This window comes from Uloborus diversus, chromosome 7 (assembly GCF_026930045.1).
Source record: "Uloborus diversus isolate 005 chromosome 7, Udiv.v.3.1, whole genome shotgun sequence".
NCBI lineage: Eukaryota > Metazoa > Arthropoda > Arachnida > Araneae > Uloboridae > Uloborus > Uloborus diversus.
The window spans coordinates 55,346,877-55,368,666 of NC_072737.1; positions in this window are offsets into that span (position 1 = coordinate 55,346,877).

The following is a 21,790-nucleotide window of genomic DNA, read 5'->3' on the forward strand; positions in this document are numbered from 1 at the left end:
TCCGAAAAACGAGAGATATACATGTGATCACTTCATAAGCATTATAATCATTTCAGCTATGAGAAGTCTACTACTGAATATAGGCCTCCTCTCCCCCACAGTCATCCACATGGGGAAGCTCTGAGCTGGTTTCGTATACATATTTAACGCACGGTATTGCCAAAACTAAGACCAAACATTGCGATAATAAATATGAAAAAATTGCTAGGATTTAAAATGCGCCGCGACCATCTTATAACACTAAAGTACCAAACAAAGATTCTGAATGCAATTTCAACATTTTGCTTTAAACTATTTGTTACATTTTTGTTTTCACTATACAATTTTCCTGTCATTAATTAAAAGATTTTGAACTTGGAGCCAATTTTACTGTGGTGAAATTGCTTTTAAATACTTCCTTCCATACTATGTTGCTATTCACGATTTTATCCCAATCGAGATTTGTACTTGGAACAAGTACTTTTAGTGTAGTTGATCACTTAACGCCAGAAAATGCTACATACAGCATGCTATCCATAAAAACTGATGATCCACAAATCACACCAACAAATTATAACAACAGTCTTAACAAAATGTAAACAGTTTCAAGACATTTTTTTTTTCGAAATAAAATGTAGATGCGTGATTTAAAAAACATATAAAATTATTTGAGATGTTAAAAAGAGATAAATAAATAAAATAAAATAAGACGGTCAAGCAATAGTTTTGCTTAAAAAAAAAAAAAAGCTTTACATCGACTTACATAATACTTTTGAATTTGTTTTTAGCCAAGTACGATTGAAATAAGCCAAAGTGGCTAATATCAGCCAAACCTGGCAATCCTAACCAAGTTTAAAATTTTAAAGCGAGAAGGGACAAATTTTCATTGTTATGGTTGCAAATCGTCTGCTTTATGTGTCAATTCAAAATTTTTTTCAGGGCTGAACTCAATTAGACTTTATATTAAGAAACTCTTTTTTGTAAAAAATCGCGTTTTTACAGAAAAAACGCTCATGTAGATGAACTTAGAATGCTAAACTACAATTAAATTCAAAATTTTATCGAAATCGTTAGAGCCGTTTCCGAGATAGGAAATATATACATACCCACAAGAATTGCTCGTTTAAAGATATAAGATACAAGCAATTTTCAAAAATTGATACTCTTATTGTTATATTTTGTTGTAGGTCAAAAATAATTTTTGTTATTATTAAATGATAAAGTTATTGTTATTAATATTTTAAATATTAATTGAGACCTACTAATATGCGGTGCAGTATTTATTTGCTTTATATTAAACATATTTGTATTTCAATTGTATTTCAAATGCTTTGTACAGTTAATCAAATGCATGCGGGGCAAAGTGAGTGGGGCAAATTGTAATACAGTCCATTTCATTTACTTATTCAATCTTTTATAAAATCGTTTACGTATTAGAAAATTAGTTGTTCCATTCACATTCTTTCATTTAAAAATCCTCTTAAAATTGTTCATTCATTCACTTATTTTCTTCTTCATTCGCTATTTTATGCAAACATTTAATTTTCTCATGTATTAACTTATTTTTATATTTTTTATTCTTTTATTGTTTCACTTTATTTTTATTTCTTCATTCATTCTTTTATTTACTCATTAGTTCTATCAAAAATATCTTTAGCAATCAAATAAAAAATATTTCATTAAAAAATATTTTATATTTCACTTTGCCATGTGAAAAAAAGAAGGAAAAAATTTCCACTTTTTTTTAAAGATACAAATTTATTGTCAGAAATAAAAAATAATGTTTCAGTGCAAGTTTTGTTATAAAATATAGTGTTCTTTCTTCGTATACCGTAATTTTCAAAATAATTTTCCAATTTGTTCATTTTGAAAAAAGTAAGTGATCTTAACCATTTTACTTTGTCCCACATTCCCCTACTTTTGTATTAACCACAAAAGCTAACAAAAGTCCGGATTAGGGCGGCACTTTCCCGTTTAACGGGAATTTCGTTGTAATGGAATTAATGCCAGGTATTAGAAATTAAATCGGGACTGAAATTTTACTTCGTTGAAAGTGATATTTCGCTGTATATTCATTGCAACGGGAATTCACTTTACATGGGTGCCCCCCCCCCCTGCCCAAGTTTAATGACGCAAATTCCCCTCCAAAAATTTTCTCAACCCTCTTTCCCTTTTGTATTTTTAGCTTTCTTCTATTAATTAATTTATTTTTAAAAAATATTTTTTATTTATTTATTTATTTTTAATTACTTACTATTATTATTATTTGATTAGAAAAGTTCTGACTTTTAATGACATACATACACATACACACACGTGCAAACTAAATAAATAAATAAATGAAATGAAATATAAACAGGATAAAACACAATAAATAAACAATTTAAATTAAAAATAAATCAATTAAGAAATTTAAATAAATAAATTTAAATAAATAGGTTTAAATAGATAGTATAGATTTAAATAAATATATTTTTAAAAAATAAAAAATCCCCCCTCCCCCGCAAAATTTTTTTTTGATGGCTCAACTTGCGCCATAGTCTCCCCCCGCCCCCTGTGAGCACCCCTGTCAGACGTTGAAAATGATATTCACTCTTTACAACAGCAAGAACACAAAATTTTCCAAACGCAATGAGTTGCATTCTGGAAACACCACGAATAGAAAATTCCTTCCAATAGAATTCGAATGTTACCAAACAATAGAAATATCGATCTTGTTTCCACATTTCCATGACACTGTTCAAATACGAAGCTTACGGGACAGGTCACATTCGGTCAATAGCCGTTCCATTCTCGCTGAAAGTTGTTCTTTTTTTTCCGTTTGGAACTAATCCTAAAAATACCTTGAATTTCTTGCCACTGGTGACAAATTTCGACAGTCGCATTCCATTTCGGCGTTAGCCACGTCTTTCAGTAAACCCATAAATCTTTTTCCCGCGCTGAACAGTCACGTATTGTTGGTTTTGCCAAGCAACCTATGTTTGCTTTTTATAAGTCATTGTTTAACTTTCTACACTTGTCGTAATGCCTGGATCGAAAATCTGCTTTCAATAGCACGCTATCGATTGCTTTTGTTTTTTCGTTTCAATTCGATCGGATAATGCTCATAAAGTAGGAAGTTATAATAATGTAAAAGTCTTTCCAAATTTAACCGGGCAAAAGATAATACATTAGCTTCATATATTCTCTATTGAGGCCGTGGAGGCCTGATCGGAAAGGCGTCGGACTCGTAACCGAAGGGTGCCGGGTTCGATGCCAGCCGGTCGAAGATCTTTAGTGTTCCGTAATGATGCCTGAGGCATATTAAATATATCGTAAATTCAAAATCCTTCAAGTGAATCAATACCTCTGAGGGTGCTGGACCAGGTGTTGTTCGACTTCTGGTCTGGATCAAAAAACAAGCTGTCTTCTAGGCTCCATCGAACCGGCTAAATCACAAGCAGTGGTAGGCACGTGGGTGGGACCCTGGAATGTGATATGATATGATAAGTTCGCAATACTGTAGCTCATTTGTTGAGGAAAGCTTATTTTGAAAAGGCAGATCTCAGTAGGGGAATGTGGGGCAAAGTGAAATAGTAAAGATGACTAAGCTTTTTTTTTTATATGGATGAATTGGAAATTTATTTTTAAAACTACAGCACATAAAGGAAGAGTGCAAGTTCTATCATATAAAGACATTCTATTATATGATAGAACTTGCATTGAGACAAAGTTTTTTAAAAATTTTTGGCAGTAAATTTTCGCCCCCCCCCCAAAAAAAAAGTTTAAAATTTTCATTTTTTTCCCCCATGGGGCAAAGTGAAAAATAAAATATTTCTCTAATGAAATATTTTCTATTCAATTATAGAAAATATTTTTGATCGAATGAATAGTAAGTAAAAAGTTTGATGAATAAATGAAAAGAAACTGAAACAATAAACTGAAAATTAAATTAGTTAATTAATTAATGCATGAAGAAAAATAAATGACCAAGTAAAAGAGTGAATGAATAAGAAAATAAGTGAATGAATGAATAAATATATAAGCGAATTATTAAATGGAGGAATGTAAATGAACGAATTAATAAATGAATGCGTAAGTGGTTTAGTAAATTATTGAGCGAGGAAAGAAAATAAACTTTTACACTTTGCTTGACATGTACTTGACTGGTTGTAGAAAATATTTAAAATACAAATAAGTTTAATGTTAACTAAATATATATTTCACGGAGTTTTAGAAGGTCTCAATTAATATTTAAAATCTTAATAACAAGATTTTAAATTTTAGATATTAATTTTATAATAATAAAAATAATTTTTGACTTGCAACAAAATATTACAGTACGAGTATCAACTTTTAAAAATTACCCGCATCATATGCTTTAATCTTCCCATGTATTTTTTTTTTCTGACTAGAATAGATTACACGTAATACTATACAGTTAAAATATTAGCAGATAGGTGGCGCTAAAAGCAGAGTAAATATTTCACCATTTCACTTTGCTCCACATTCCCCTACAATGCTTTGATGTAACGGCTATATTAAATACAATCAAAACTAAGCTCAGTGGCGCAACAGCCCATTTGGGCCAAAGCCTACTGTGCCCATCGAGACCGAGGGCTCTGGAGTGCAAGCCAGATGCTTCGGTTATGTGGTCAACCGAAAGCGGAACCCCAAGGGTTAAATTCCCAAGCATGCTTGATACTCATTTTATCGAGCCACGAAAGCGATGAAAGGCTGATTATATGCATATAACATTTCTGAATTTCAAAAAGAATATTTAGGAAATAGCAATCGTTTAAGATTTGAAAAATAGTTCATCCCTTTGAAAGAGAGATCTGTAAAATATCAGAAATAATAGTCCGTTCTTTATTCGAATGAAGTGCAATACATTGTGTATCTTTTAGACTTTTGATGCATGATAAAGAATTATATTTAAAAAAAATACAAATACGGGCTGTTACTTGAGAAACTTGTTTTTAATTAATTAATTTCATTAAGTTTCAGTGTCAAAAATATTTTATTTTGAATAATGTTTTCTTAATTATTAATATTCTTAGTATGGGACAGCGATGCATTATTATTTAATTTTATTATATTTGTTTCAAAAACCACGGAAAATGACACATAACATAAAGCTTCAGAAAATAAAGAATTAGAAACAGGAGTCAAAGCAGTATTTTTCTGAAACTCTCTTTAAAAAAAAATTTTTTTTCTTAGTAGCTTTCTCTTTCGAAGAAAATTTTAGTGGAAGAATTATGAAACATATGTTGTGATGAGTGTGAAATATCATTTTACAAATTTACAGATAGGAGTAACCATAAAATGACGATATCAATAATAATAAAAGAATAATGTGATAACAACAGCAATAATAATAATAATAATAATAATAATAATAATGAACAACGGTAATAATGATAATAGTAATAATAGTAATAATAAAAACAATGGTAATTATACTACTAATAAACTATTAATGTGATAGCAATAACAATAATAATGATGATGATACAGTATACTTCCGATTATCCGTGTGCGGATTATCCGGTTTGCGGATTATCCGTGCATCATTTCGGAATCACACTTTTTTAAAGCTTCTTTCAGGCGCTAAAATTAAGGTAATACGAAGCGTACCCTACTATCCGTGCACAGAGTTGTCACACAAAATCAGTTACCCTTGCACGATCTTGGAGAAAAATCTTCCACAAGAGTCATTGGATGAAGAATCATCTTCGATTGCCGAAGATAATATCGATAACATCATTGAGGACGTTAAAGAAATCGAAGGTTTCGAATCAGTTGACGCTGAAAATGTCGAAGAGTGTTTTAAAAGCGACGAATGTGAATCAGGATTTCAATATCTAACTGACGAAAATATCATTGAACTTGTTACTGAATCAAACGCAAGTGATGATACCGAAAACGAGGATGAAGAACATGCAGAAAATACAATTTCACATTCTACTGCTCTACAATCTGTAGAACATTTATTGGATTACATGAATGAAAGAGGTTACGATTACGGAGAAATAATTGCAGTAAGAAAAATTCGTACGAACATACGAAACAATTTAAACAAATAAAGAAAACAAAAATGTATCACCGATTTTTTTAGCAATAAATTTTGAAGAAAAGTTCCTGGTTTGTGTGAGTATATATATATATATATATATATTATTTAGTTTTTTCTAATTTCCCCTTAAATACTTACCCTGCATATTCCTTACACGATTTTTCGGATTATCCGTGTTTTTCGATTATCCGTGCTACGTCGCCCGGTGATTAGCACGGATAATCGGGAGTGTACTGTACTAATAATAATAATAATAACAATAATAACGGCAGCAATTGACTTAACTATTTAAATGAAAAGTTCAGAATAAATAGGAACACATTGAGTTTCAGAGTTAAAAAATATTTCAAATTTTTGTGCAACTCAAATTATAAGACAATTCGAAAAAAAAAAAAGGCTACTTTTCTTGAAAATTTCGTTAATTGAACTTAAGATAAAATATCAGCCGTTTAGATTCATCTCCTATAAGTAAAAATGACGGAAGAAAATTCTTTCAAAGAGAACGAAAATGATCAGAATGAACAAGATGGTGATAAAACTCGTAACTGTGGCTACTCCAACGATAAAGACCAACTTTTCCTAGGAGATAAAGATCACTTTTAATTGGCACTGGTTTCTCCAACAACTAACAATTTCCTTCATTCTCAGGTTTCTACAGATAAGATCGTGAACTGATTATTGAATCATGTTTGAAAAATTGTTTCTGTCTCTCCCATCATTACTCTATCGTCTGCTGGGGTGGAGCGAACTATCTGACCTGCTGTCCTTGAAATCTAGGACATTATTTGAAAGGAATCTCAAAATTTTAGTTACAAGGAAGGAAATGGGTAATTCCAGGAAAGGAAATTTTCTGTGACGGCCAATTTGTTCTGCTTTATGTCATTTATTACAATGTCTTTATAGCTAGTGCAGTATTTTCTGCTTTATTTCATTCATTTGAAAATGATGGATGTATTTTTTCATAATCATTGTCTGCACTTTGTCTTTGGTGATAGGTGACTTACATTATGACACATAGGAACAAGTGGGGTAAGATGACGATATTAAGTTTCAAAAATGTCTTATCGGTTTAGGATGTGAATTAAAATTTTGAAAATTATACCCACGCCTTTTAAATTAATATGTTTATATGAAAAAAATTGGAAGTCTGTCAATCTCTTTTTGAAATATGGGAAATATGTCATGAAAAACAAAAAAGTGTTTTTCGTCATCTTACCCCCCGCCCCCTCCACCTATGGTGTAAGATGACGAAGGGAGGTGAGAAAGATGAGGAGCGGCTGAAAATGAGCGTTAAGAGCGAAAAATGATGCTGTATAAAGATGCGTACGAACAGATTACATTTATAGAACCAGCATGTGTTCCTGTATAGGCTAAAAAACATAGTCAGAGCTCCTATACCCTTCGTAAATAGTTCTCCAGTAGGAAAAAGTACGGCTAGATGCCTCTGTTGGAACTATTCTTAACGATTATTTTCCAGTGATAGACTCCATGTGCATAACATGCTCCTTAAATATTCTGTGATGTTGCTACCTATCGAATAAAATCATATCCACTATTTAAAGGTTAAAGGGTTTTCAAAATTAAACACTTAAAGGTTAAATATTCATAAGGAATGCATTAAAATCTTTTCCCTTTGAAACTCAACAAAAGAGGGTTAGAAATGAAAAGTAAAACCTTTCGAATTTCGACGAGAAAACTTTATAGCTTTTTATAAAAATCATAAACCTTAACTTATATTTAAAACATTCAATACAGAAATAAGTACTCATGTATTAAAATTACAGTGAAAAATAAAGTAATAATTACTGATAAAAAATAAAGCTTGATTAATCCTTAATTGCGATCTTCAAGAACTTCAGCAACGCATTGTAGAACCAAATGTTTTCTGATATTTTTTTCAATTGAATCAACGCCTCTTGTTTAAAGAACCAATTTTAAGTGTCCGAAACTCAGTTTAATATCAATTCTTTTGTTGGAACATATTTAAAATAAAATGGTTTACTTACGAATATGTCTTTTTCTGCTCTTCCAATTTTCCCAGTGTCCGAAACTTGTGTCAAAATATGAAAACCAAAATTTTTTAAAAAAGGAAATTGCTATTAAAATACGAAAATGTCCTTCCAAATTCTGTATAAATAAACGAGTAAAAAGTACTTAAAAATCTATGAAATCCTCATTAAAAACAGACCTTAAAAAATGAAATAAACTTTAAAATTAAAAAATACCTTAATTTAAAGAATGGTGTTCTATAAAGGAAGAAATAAGTACGGTAAAATAAATAAACTAATAAATAAAAATAATTATAAAAATATAATTAGCATCCTAGTTTTTTTATGCATAGTACTTGTATATATGAGGCATTCAGAGCTAATTTAGATCAAGTCCATATACGACTTAATTGTTTGATTCATTTTAGCTCTAAGCGTCTCATTCAACCCACAGCACGAAGGGTTCTTATTATATGAGGCGCTCAGAGCAAAAGTGGATCAAGTCATTCATGGACAGGATCCATTTTAGTTCTGAACGCTCCATATGTAACTTAAGACGAAAATCTTGTAAACGTCGACATTCGCCGATGAATCTCCACTTAACATATCAGAGACATCGATAGAAAACTGAATCACCAGTGAATATCGACATTCTCCAAATTCTGTCTTTCGCAGTAAAATATATACATCTTACGTAATCAGAAAGAAAAGGTCAGAATTTCTAATTGGCTATGGGATTGAAATTTTACTTCAGATTTTGATTATCAATAAGCACTCTGAAAGTTTTATCATTTATGCTATAATTAGCGGTACACGCACGGCTTTGTCCGTAGTAGAAAATTAAAAGATCATTTGGTTCGCCTCTATATTTACAAATAATGGATGATGAATTTCTCGCCAATATGCTATGTTAATTTTCTTGTCCATATTATGATAATTTTCTCCTCCATGTTATGGTAATTCGCTCAGTATTGCTGCAAAGTAATTAAATCCACTAATGGTGGTTTAAAATTGCAATAGAAAAAGAACAAAATCGAATATTTGAAATATCACTTCGAGGTTCGCAGCCCTATGCTACGAGCTAATTCTGTGAAAAATTTCATGAAAATCGGCCGAACGGTCTGGGCGCTATGCGCGTAACAGACAGAGAGCCAGACATACAGACTTTCAGCTTTATTATTATTAAAGATTATGGACTAATATTTTGTCTGTGTTTTATTCTGCTTAATAACTAGTTTTTCTCTTGCCGTACAGTTCAATTTTATTAAACTAACTCTTAAACACCGTTCAATTATGTTGTTAGCATAATTTTTATTTGATGCTCTTTGAAGCTACCTTAACTTTAAATTTTCAATATTGAACATAATATGGATCATATATATATGTACTAACCGTCATATAACAACCAATTTTATCATTTATCAAATAAGTATGTTGAACTGTCTGCTGTTTTGTTTCTATAAATAGATGTATGCTTTCAACTTTTTCTATGAATCACTTCGTCACTTTGCTCAAAAATGCTTTAAGAGCGATACAAAATACCTTTACAAAAGGAGAAATATTCAAAAAACAGATGAAAAAATACAAGCAGCTGTTTCAACGCGATTTCCTCCAGCAGCTATGCCAAGAACTTCATACTGATAACGTACATTTTCTCTATGCAAACTTCAAGAAAAGTGTTGAAATGTTTCAGAGGCAAGTTTCTTAAAAGCTTAGTTTGTCGCTTTAGATTCTCCGGTGCGAAAGATTGAGATCCTGCATTCCATTCCCCAAAATAAACTCACGAAACAGCTGCCAAGTGTTTTGCTCTTAACCTTAACATTGTTCCGATTTACAACAGTGCGAGTGTTTTGGTTTTCAACGTTGAAACAAAGGAATTTTAATGATACGGTTCTTGTGTACTAACACTTTTAATCACACATTCACAGTAAAAACTATGGTTGTGCTGAAAATCAAGGATTAATTTGTATGGAAGCACATAAGAGCTCAGCGCTTGGTTTTTTTCCTTTAAAAATGATGGAATGGTAATGATAAGGGGATGATGCACTTGTAATTACGATTCTACAATTTACGATTCTACGATTTATGATTCTATGATTGCGAATATGATTTTACGATTCTTGTATCCACTTTATGCTCACACAATCACAGTAAAAGCTATGATTGTATTTCAAAACTAAAGATTAATTTTCAAGGAGCACATGAGAGCTCAGCTCCTGTACTTCGACTTTAAAATGAAGGAATGTTAATGATAAGGTACTTGTGCATTTATTATTTTTACTGTGATTGTGTTCCTTAATTTGGACATATTTGCATGGAAGCACATGGGAGCTCAGCTCCTGTATTTCTTTTCGACTTTAAAATAAAGGAATGTTAATGATAAGATACTTGTATTTATTATTTTTACTGTGATTTTGTTGCCTAATCAGGGACTCATTAGCATGGTAACTCACATGAATTCCCCTCCTATACTTCTTTTCAACGTGAACATGAAGAAATTTTTATCATCAACATGGAGGAATTTTTCATAAAGGAATGGGTATTTTTATTCACATTTTCATTATGTGATTCGCTCCTTTATCAGATGTTAATTTATATGGTAACTCAAGGGGGGGGGAGTTTAGCTCCTATACTTCTTATCTTCAACATAAAGAAATTTTGACGAGAAGATATTTTTATCTACATTTTTTACTTTATGATTGCTCCTTATTCTGGAGTTAATCTGCATGGGAACTCACAGGAGTCCAGCTCCTGCACTTTTCTTCAACTTTAACATGAAATAATTTTAACAAGAAGAGAGTTTTATCTACATTTTCTACTTAATGATGTGTTTTTAATCGAGGATTAATTTGCATGGGAACTCACAGGAATTCAGGTCTTCTACTTCGGCGGAGTTTTAAGGATAAAATACATGTATCAACAAATTTGGCTTTGTGTTTCTTAATAAGCGCATTACTTTCGTGGAAACTCAATGGAGTCCAGCTCCGGCACTTTTCTTCAACTTTAACATGAAGGAGGTTAAATTTGTATCTCTCCTTTTTACTGTAATTGTGTTCCTGACCCCAAAATGAGTTTACGTGGAAGCTCATGGTTAAGCAACTCCTCTATTTATTTTCAGTTTTACATACATTTTTGTGTATACGAAACGATCCAGGCTATTTATATACAAAAATAAGCTCAGAAAACTGTAAAGCTCCTTCATTTCAAACTAGTGGTACCCGTCCGGCTTTGCCCGTAGTAGAAAACTAAAAGGTCTTTTGGTTCGCCTGTATATTTACAAATAATGTATGGTGAATTTCTCGCCAATTGGCTGCGCATGTTACGGTTCCACGTTATGTTAACTTGGTAATTTACTCGTCCATCTTATGATAATTTTTCGCGGGAAAATGTTCGTAAAATTAGAATAGAAAAATAACAAAATCGAATTTTCGAAAAATCGCTTCGAGGTGCACACCTCCATGCTACAAACTAACTTTGTGCCAAATTTCGTGAAAATTGGCCAAACGATCTAGGCGCTATGCGCGTCACAGAGATCCAGACAGAGAGATCAAGACAGACTTTCAGCTTTATTATTAGTAAAGATATTAGAAATTAAACCCTTTCCTAAATGACTTGCGTTTTTTTAAATGTTGAATTTTAATTTGGTTCTAATTCCTGCCTGTGAGCTTTTATTTAGATAGTAAAACGTTTCACATTAAAAAGTATGGAAAGAAAGAAACTGTCTTCTTTTTCTTAAAAGAAATTAAATTTCCTTGAAATATGAGTATATCGTAAACGCTCAAAATCTTTTTTCTGAGCGTTTTTCAAAGTTAGAAAAGACAATATTTAAATGTGAAATCTCAAAACAAATTTCTCGCAGTTTCAATTAAGAAAAAAGAAAAACATTTAAAAACAACGAAATATTTATACTTGATTTTGAATATCAAAAGGCATAGACAGTAGAGATATAATTACATGAAGTGTTCGGAAATAAATTTCGGTTTCATAGATTGTATCATTTAGCATGCTTAGTATTACCATTACTAATTAAAAAATAGTTAAAAGTACTTTTAATGGATATACTTTTCTTCATGATTCATACGCATTTTATTCATTTACAGTTGCATCAATAAAGGATAATATATTTCAAGTGAAACTGTTTAAACGTCGTTTCATTCCCCTTTATTTTCTTGAAATCGATTTTTTTTTTCAACAATACGGGGTTGACTGCTGTAATATAGTAAGAATATTTATTTTGTTGATTGGTGATGGTTCCATTTGCTTCTTGTAACTTATTCAAATTTTAATAATATTTCTCATTCTTTTATTTTTAGAAAATAATAGTTATTTAAAAAATATAACAATTTGAATCCCACATAAACTGAAAATGAAGAAATAAATGAATAAATAAATCATTATTTTATTTTTAATTTGCTGCATATTTCGTGTTATGTCTTTGACCATTTCGAATGGGCAGCGCCATCTATACCCTGAAATACAAAATTCTTCAGGAATACCAAAGTTGCGGTGAATTTTATTTAGTTACCTTTCATAGATTTGATGCATTAAAACTCGTGTAATATTTTTTGACTGACTTTGCCTCTAATTTTCAGAATTTCATCTTTTATATCATGAAGTGTATCAAAGTTTTCCAGCAATGGGAGTTTCTCTTTGCCATGTTTAATAGTGGGGATAAACGCGGCTTTTAGCAAGTGCAAATTAACATGTATAATAATCATAGATTTTTTTTCTCCCTAGCTATTTTTAAACGGCTATGAAATTTACAGAAAAGTTTATATTCAATAGAAAAGAGCTACAAAATAAATAAGAATTTACGTCATCTAAAAAATAATTTCTGTCGCTTTTCCGAAACACATCCTTTAACATCTTTCGAAAATTTTAATCGGCAGCGGATAGATTTTCATTAGTGAAATCATCTGCATTTGACACAAACAAGCACGTACACTGTAAAAGGTTGAAAAAAAAAAGAACGATTTTGTTTTAAATTTATTTTTAAAGTTAATATTTTATATGGTTTTAGGTGTAGTAAATTAATTAAAACTGCTCTTCATATCTTAAAATGTTTGTCAATGCTCTGAATTAATCAAGACTCAAAGTACAGTCCAAACAACTTGGTGATGGAAAGGAATTTTGAATTCAATCAAAACAGCATATCATATTGCTTAAATTTATGTCCTCAAAATTAACTTGAAATATTCCTCAAAATATTGTTTGCTAATAGTTTATGTACTTTTGCGAGTGATGATTTATTTTTCTCCATTTTCTTTCTTTTTTTTTTTTTTTGAAAAAATAACATTTTTAACTTTGCCAATACACTTTTTGTTGTTAATAAATTTACATTCTCTGTTTATTCGACAAGAAAAAGTAGCAAAGTTTTAATTATTAGTAGCCACTTGGCTAGAACTTATATCTTTAAGAAAATTATAATATAATGTTAAAGTACTATGCTAAAAATATGTTAAGGCGAAAAACATGGCACATGATACAATGCAATATTGTAAATATGCACACATCATTATAACATAAAAAAAAATTAATTAAACACACTATAGAAACAAAAATGTGGGAAAGAAATGAACATTTCGATATCGGTCTCTGTGTGTGTATATTTACACATTTATAATCTACACAAATTAAGTATGCTTATAATAGAGCATTAATATATATTTATATTTCTGGGAATGTACAACCCCATTGTTTATCTTTTTTTGATATAATGATAATCAGTTGGGGTGGTGTATACCAGAAATATACAGTGCTGACCAAATTATTAGACTAAAGTGTTTTTTTTTTTGTACACTATTTGTACTAAAATACTATTTATTTTACTGTTAAAGTACAGTACATATTGTACACGGATTATTACGTTATTTTAGCATAATTTAATGCTTGCAGGTAGCAGCACTGTCTGCTTTGTTTATGTTCTTTGTTTATCTACCTACCAGGAACATAACCTCAATCAGTTTAAACAATTCACTAGTTGTTTTTATTAGTGTGTTCTGTTATATTTAAAGTTAGTTTTAGGTAATTATGTTTATGTGAGTATATATAATAGTGAGTATAAACAATTTTTTACCTCCTTTTTTTTAAATGTTAAGAAATGGTGTAAACCTTGTGAAAAGTATGCCAAAAAGACTTAAAATACTCATCAAGAACAAGGGAATGCATACTAAATATTAGATAATTATTTCACTGTTCGTTAATGTGTCTATAGTTATGTAATAAACAAAGAATTTGCTTTTAAAACAGGCTTAATCTAATAATTTGGCCAGCATTGTTAACATCTATTAATGCTGTGTTATAAGCATACTTAATTAAATTTTTAACCCCTGACACACAAAGGAAGGGGATCTAAGCGGATGGACCGATTCTTTTTGTTCGAAATTCATTTTGTTCGAAAGGAGTTGATCGAGAGTGTTATTAGCTAGGTTGTGTCTTCCGATTACATTAATTAAAGAAGATATTAATTAAAGGCCTCTGAAAGTTTCCCGCGATTTTTGCAGAGAAAAATTGAAAAAACTTAGTAGTACCAAAATTAAAGAGTAATTTTTTTCTGCGTCTGATAGAATGTGTTTGGAACTTTCATGTTGTATAGAATTCAAATTATAACGTTTTTTAAAATCAGATTTTAAATACGGCTAAGCTCGTATTCAAGCGATTGGAGTCGAATTCATTGTTGGTCTACAAGAAAAGAAAACGCAATGACGTAAAATTTTTATCTGTTGCCAATTTATATATGTTAACAAATAAAATACTTATGTTTTTAAAAGGATTTTCAATCTTCCCCCTCAATTCCAAATTTGCGAATCGGTCGGGGTTTCTTTAATTTTTAATTTTAGTTACTGGTTAATCGTAATCGCATCTGTGAATGTAACTTGAATAAATGATATGTGGTGTGACTCATATGCAACACGTGCTGTTTCAAGTTTTTTTTCTTTTAATTTTCTATTGCTTGAAATTTTTTCGGGCATGAGGATCATAGGAATGAATCCTATATGGTTTTACGCCTAAAAATAAGTTAAAGAAGTGTAAAACAAACCCCTTGTAAAAAAGATCGTTTTTGATGGATTTTAAAATATTTTACGGATGGTGGGGAGAATACCTCCATGAGTCTCACAACTTGCTACAAATGTTCATGACTTTGAACGTTTCAGTTCTTGAGCTCCCCAGGAGCCCCAAAGAAATCTCTTTCCAGCCAAAGAAATGGTTATGCAGCTGTCTGAAACTGAAAAAAAATATGAATACCATTTTCCAAAAAGTATTGTTTGATGGGTGAAACGCAGTGGCAGATACAAGGGGAGGGTCATGGGGGCCCCCTGGCGTTTGAAAGATGGATGTATTTTAGGGTGGCAGGACCCCCCCCCCCCCCCTTCAAACCGTCGACAATATTCCGTTCCCATTATGTTCAAACACTTTATGAACAAAATGTAAACGATTTCAGTAATCATTTCAGTTTATTGATTATTTTTTAAAGTAAATACTTGAAATACAACTTCTTCAAATTGTTTACGAAGTTAATTATTAACGTTTTTGCTCCATTAGGTAACTTATTCCTGGTTAAATTTGATGTATTTCATTGACACCCGAGCAGTATCAGAAATTTTTCTTACTGAAAATTGTTGCTTCGTTTGTGGGGGGGGGGGGGGATCAATCTTCAGCATGACCCCCCCTAAAATGTTAGTCTATCCACCCCTGGTGAAATGATGGTCATGCTTTAATTCCGGGGACTATTTAACTTAAGAATCAGCAACCAATAATTGATGGCTTTCCAACTGATAAAACAAATCCAAAACGAGCCTGCAATTGATTGGCAGATCGCAGATACAGTCATTAAATCTTTTTCTGTCGGATATTAATTTGTTTAACTGTATTTTAATTAAATTTCTTTAGATTAGGGTCGTTATTATTATTTCGTCAATAACTAAGTCAATATCATTGAATTTTCGATGGTTTCATTCTTTTTAAAAATTATCATTTTGCTATTATTACCGTTACATTGTAAAAATATTTTTTATTTATTAACTATTATTGTTATTTATTTATTTATTTAATTTTTTGCACAATAATTTGAGTAATTTAGCAAGCACTGCACATTGATGATATTGGAGAACATTAGTTCAAAATATTGCTTATATAGTCATTAAGCTGCATTCATCTCCTTTGAAAGATGATAAAGCACTTTAAGGGCTTTCAGCGCCATCTTAACCGAAGAAGAAAAATGAAGAAACCAAGACACATTGAATCAAGTATTTTGAGTTAACTTCACGTTAAATATTTTTACCATCAAAGCTGTTAGGGATGAACATTCCCGAAAAAATAAACCATCAAATAGTTAACAACAAACGCTTTACCCATCGTGAGAAAAGTCCTTCCTAATTGAGATCTGTGCCCCACCGGCTGATATCAGCCAAGATTAATGATTTGGTGCCTTTGAACCCTTCCTAAATCGGGATCGAAACCGGTTTCCGGCTCCAAGGCTCGCCTTCAGCAAAGCAAATAGAGAGAAAGATACGAGCTTGTATCGATTCAATGCGCGATGTGCCATTAGCGTTTAGATTATGATCCATTAGGTGATGCTCCGATATGCATATACTACAAGAGGCCACCTCTTGCATTTCTATTGCAGGTGTCTTCAGATTGCTATCGGATACACTGTATGCGTTGGCAGTACATTTGTCTCGGCCCCTACTTTCTAATCCTGTCGTTTTCTGGGGAATACTATCATTATTACAGGTTTTGTTCGTAACATGGTAGTTTATTCTTGGCTTTTTGTCATGTGCAATAACTTAGGATGTCGCTATCGTTTAATTATGCTGGTTAACGGATCAGTTTTGTTTCGCGGATGACAGGAGCAATTTGGTGCGACGATATAGGATAACAGCAGTGGAAAGTTTTCAAGGTTGAGGTTACTCGTAGGTCAGTAAATATTGGCCTTGAAAAACTGACAGTTCAGAAAGGTCAAATGGGCACGAAGGAATGTATAATAGTGTGTCTTCTTCTCAGGAAGAATTTAAATTAAAATGGAGAATATATATCACACGAACATTTTGTCCCGCACGTGACAGTTAATATATTTAATCTAGAGTTATAATTTTAAAAAAGCAAGAAACTATATTTTACCGTTTGTAAAATTACTAATGTGTGCGTGATTTGTGAAGAAAAAACTTTAATCAAAGCCTTTTTTATTTGGTACTTTTTATGTAATATATAAGGTGTCACGTGCGGGACGAAATGACGGCTTTTCCGTGGAATGGTTCATCTAATTTTCTAAGTTTTTGAAAAAAATAGTTACTTTACAACAATTTCCAAACAGATTTTTCTTAGACAACCTTTTTAAAAAAGTAGGAAATAGAAAGAAGGAAATCGCTACGTTTTTAAAAGTATCGCAAAAATATTTTTACAAAAGATCAAAACTGAATCAAGTGATTCACTAATTATTTAAAACCAAAAAAATGTTATCAAAAGTAATATGTAAAAAACATGGACACAAGTAATTCAGTTCAACTTAGGGGTCCGACTCAGCGGAAAGCTTTGGAACTAGACATTTTAGACGTTTAAGAACTATGACACTCCAGTAAAAATGGTTGCTAGAAGAAAATTTGATTCTTTGATCTGACTTTTTCCCGAAAGATCAAAGTCAATTGGATCATCAATCCAGGAGAAATCATTGATGTGATTGTATGCTACATTCCGCCCGAAAGTACGGAAGAAAACATAGTTGAAATCGTTCATCGAAGGGTCAAAACGTTTTTTTAATAAATCAAAGCATTTTGATAGTGTGAATTATTGATCCAAGAGTTTTTTTTTTTTTTCAACAACCCGATTTCCTATTAGTGTATTACTGAATCCATTGGCTATGATTTAAATCGACTCATGATAAAAGTTACTACAGAGACACTCTTCATGTGAATGAGAAACATAGTACTGCCGTCGAAGACATTGCCTTCGCCATGTGATTTGGTCATTTAATACACGGCAACAGGGCAACTGCGTAACCTCCAGTACCAAAAGACTGATACAAAAAATGTCGCGTGGGAATGATCAAATGATAAATTAGACATACTGGCCACGAGCGATCCATATTTCTAGAACAGATAGTTCCTGGGTTTTGAGTTTTGTGTCACTGAAATTTTTTTCGCTTCATTGCTACAGAACCAGATTTTGCTATATGATATATCGATATCTTGTACTTCATGTCCAAGTGCTTTTTGTTGAACGTTATGTACGTTTTGGTTTAACACCTTATGTTCGGTATTCGGTTTTATACCGTTGAAGTTATTAGTTCTGAAATGGACAATGGTGTGTATGATGAAGAATCGAATGAACAGTTAATCAAAAGAATGAGCCGAAGTGTACGTTGGGTCATGATGGTGGCAAATTGCTATTAGATAGTGGTCTCACCATATTTCTCATAGAGCAAGAATATGTCTTCAACACTTTTCAATAAATTTTCAGATGACATAGAGAAAGTCATCAAGGAGTTCGTTGACGCTGAAGGAAAGTAAATATTTCGATGTCTCTAGGTCTACTCTTCAAACATTGAGTGAAGAATTTAATGTTGAGTGCAGAAAACCGTTCCTAGGGAGAAAATTGGATTGCGAAATATATGGATTACTCGCTGAACACAGAAAAATAATTGTGTTAATCTCTAAATATTTGAGGCTTCTAAATCATCAATTTGGAATAGCTTGGAAACGTCCTGAAAAAATTCGGGGGAAGCTGGTTGGTCATGACTTGGTCTTCTTTTGTTTATGAAAAAATTCCGAGACAGTCACTGCGGGAAGCACGTTGAATTTCCTTTTCTAGAGCTCTTAGCGTCAATACAATTTTACAAGGCTTCTTCAATATTTTGAATAAAGCTCTACAAGAACATTAAGTGTGTTTTCAATGATGGACAAATTCAGATTGGCAGCAATCCAGATTAAATATCCTTCCATTTTTCCAAGGAAAAGAAAAAAGCTTTTGACATTTGTAGAAAGTGGTCACACCATCTAGATGTTGCTCCCATGAGTGTTGTCTAGATTTCCATTCTTTCTTTAGTGATTTTCTTGGGCGCCCGTACGCAAACTTTTAAAGGGGGGGGGGAGGCTCAGATATTTTCCCCATGGTTTAACAGGATATTTTCCCCATATACACTAATTTTATTACAGATTAAAGTTATTAAAGTTTGACATTTTTTATAAATTATTCATAAAAAATTGGCTGGAGAAGAAATGTTTTACATTTTTGCAAAAAAAAAAAAAAAAAAAAAAAGTGCTAAAAGCAAGGAAGTTTCTAGGGGGGGGGGGGGCTTGAGGTTCGCCTTGCTGCCCTATATGGGAGCCCTTGGTGATTTTCCGAAAGGTGAATAAAATATCCAAGATAATATTTAGAAAAAATTTTGAGACAAATGTCCATTTTTTAAATTTATTTATTATGGGATATTTAAAAAGAAATTCAAGTTTTGCTTCTTCCCCTAGGGGATAACTTATTTTTCATTTCCTTGGATCATATAGTGTTAGAAAATTGAAACTACTGTTTTAGGTTTTGAACCCTAAAATCGCCTTCAGGAATGTCATTAAAAGTAACAGACACTATAATCATCAATTTTGAATGAACAGGTAAAGGTACCAAAAGGAAGTGGTATCCCATTTTTAGACCATTTCTTTTTTCTTTAAACACTGACACCAAATTAAGTTCTACCTCTAAACACCGAAACCTAACTTAAATTCATTGTTTATGTTAAGCAGTTCAAATCATTAGAGGTCAGCAATGTTTTGAAAGAAAACACAATTAACAGTTGCACTTCCATCCCTTCTTTATTCTCGTTTATCGTGCGAAGAACAAACCTTCTATTTAATGTCCATATTACTTAACAAAAAACCAATATTTTATGAAAAAAATCACCCCTTAATGGATTTATAAGTACTTTAATGTCCCTGCTTCTTCTCTAATATAAAAATAGCTCCGTATAAAAAACAGAAACAAACCCATTGATAATTAAAATGTACGAAAACAAAACGTGCGAAGTTGTCTTAACGACCATGGAAGGTCATTGGGCGGGTATTGTCTGTTAATATACTTTACTTCTTTCAAAATGTCTACATTACACGTACGCGACAGGTTTAATTCGTTGGTTATTGTCACGCAAGCAGAAAGGTCAACTTGGTTTTCGTGTCTGTAGTCACAGTTGTCTCGGCTTAATTAAACTAATAAATTTTCAAAAAAACGGACGTTAAAATATAACTTGAGGCTTGAATGGTAATTGTGACCGCTGAGTAATAACAAGTAGTAGTTCTTCTCTAGCAAAAAAATAACTATTGTACGTAGTGTTATTTCAGTTAGCTTGGGATAATCGATGGTATAGCCGGCTCAACTAAATAAAAAGCAGAAAGGTATTAATGTTTTTTGAAGCCAGGTTTGTTTTTACCCCAACTTCTTCAGAGCGAACCTGTGTACAGACACGATAGTTACGATTGCAACAGCATTTTTTAAAAAGAGGCGTTTTTTCCCCTTGCTTTTTGCTTTTATCCCGAATAACTTAAATTGCTGTTAAACCTCCTTCTATTTTCAGTTGTTAATAAACCTAAACTTTATTTTTTGAAGGTCATATAAATCAATAAAATTGCTTTGACATTTTTACGGACCTAGTGTTATTATTGAAGAATATACAGAACAGGCTATCATTGTTTATTTGAATGAACCTAGCAATAATGTGAAGAGTTTTATTAATTCAAGTGTATTCCGCATTCTTTGAGTTGAAAGTTCTTTGATTTTGGAAGTTATGCTTCATATATCACGTTGTGCGGCCAGGGTGAACTGGAAAAAAACAACAACAACACAATAAAGCATTCCACCTGCTACATTCGACGAGCATGCGCAAAGTTTTGTTTATATAGCATCGTTTAGCAATTCATCCAACGCGAATCCTCAGTGGTGCAATTGGCTAACGCGCTCGGCTGTTAGCCAAAGGTTAGCTCTTCAAGCCCACCCGGGAGAATGATTTGTCTTAGGCCTTCTACACATGAGGTCAATATCTACCCCGGTTTGCAGTTCTTAGGTTAATTACTGCACTAATAACATGCAAATGAGTACAATTAAGTGCTATGTTTACAAGACATTCTCTTTTCTAATGAAAGTATGAGGCAGAGTTAAAAGTAATGTCGTTGTTTTAACATTAAGTTGAAACAAATACATTTTTTAGTCTAATCAATGATGTAAAATTACCCTCGTTAATAATTAGGATCGTTACTAGGATTATTACTTATTACCTCGTTAATAACTAGTGTGCAGATTTTCATTCCCGGATAGGATCGATGGAAATCAGTTCATATTTTGAAGAAAAAGATCTAGATGTGGCATTTGAGCTATCAGACAAATTTTCAAGTGTTTTGTTGCATAAAAAATGTTACTGGGTTGTTGCGATCAGAACGCACAGAAGTCAGATGGTGTAAGACGGAAGAGAGTGAGATGAATTGCTAAGAAAAATTTTGGGAATTACAAAAATATTATTCACTTTCCAACATTAGTTACCAATCCTTCTAATGAATATGGATAAGCAACATATTTTAGCCTCAATTATGATGAATTTAAAAGAAAACGTGTGTGCAATATACTTTGTGTATGTAGTTTATGCAGTAGTCGAAGGTTTTAGATTGAAGATATATTCGTCTTGGAGTTACAACTCACTGAAAGAGAGAGAGAGAAGTTATGTAAGAAAATGAGTGAAACTCTTACCAAAGAGTACATGATGACATTTAAATTAAAATAATAAATAGAAAATATGTAG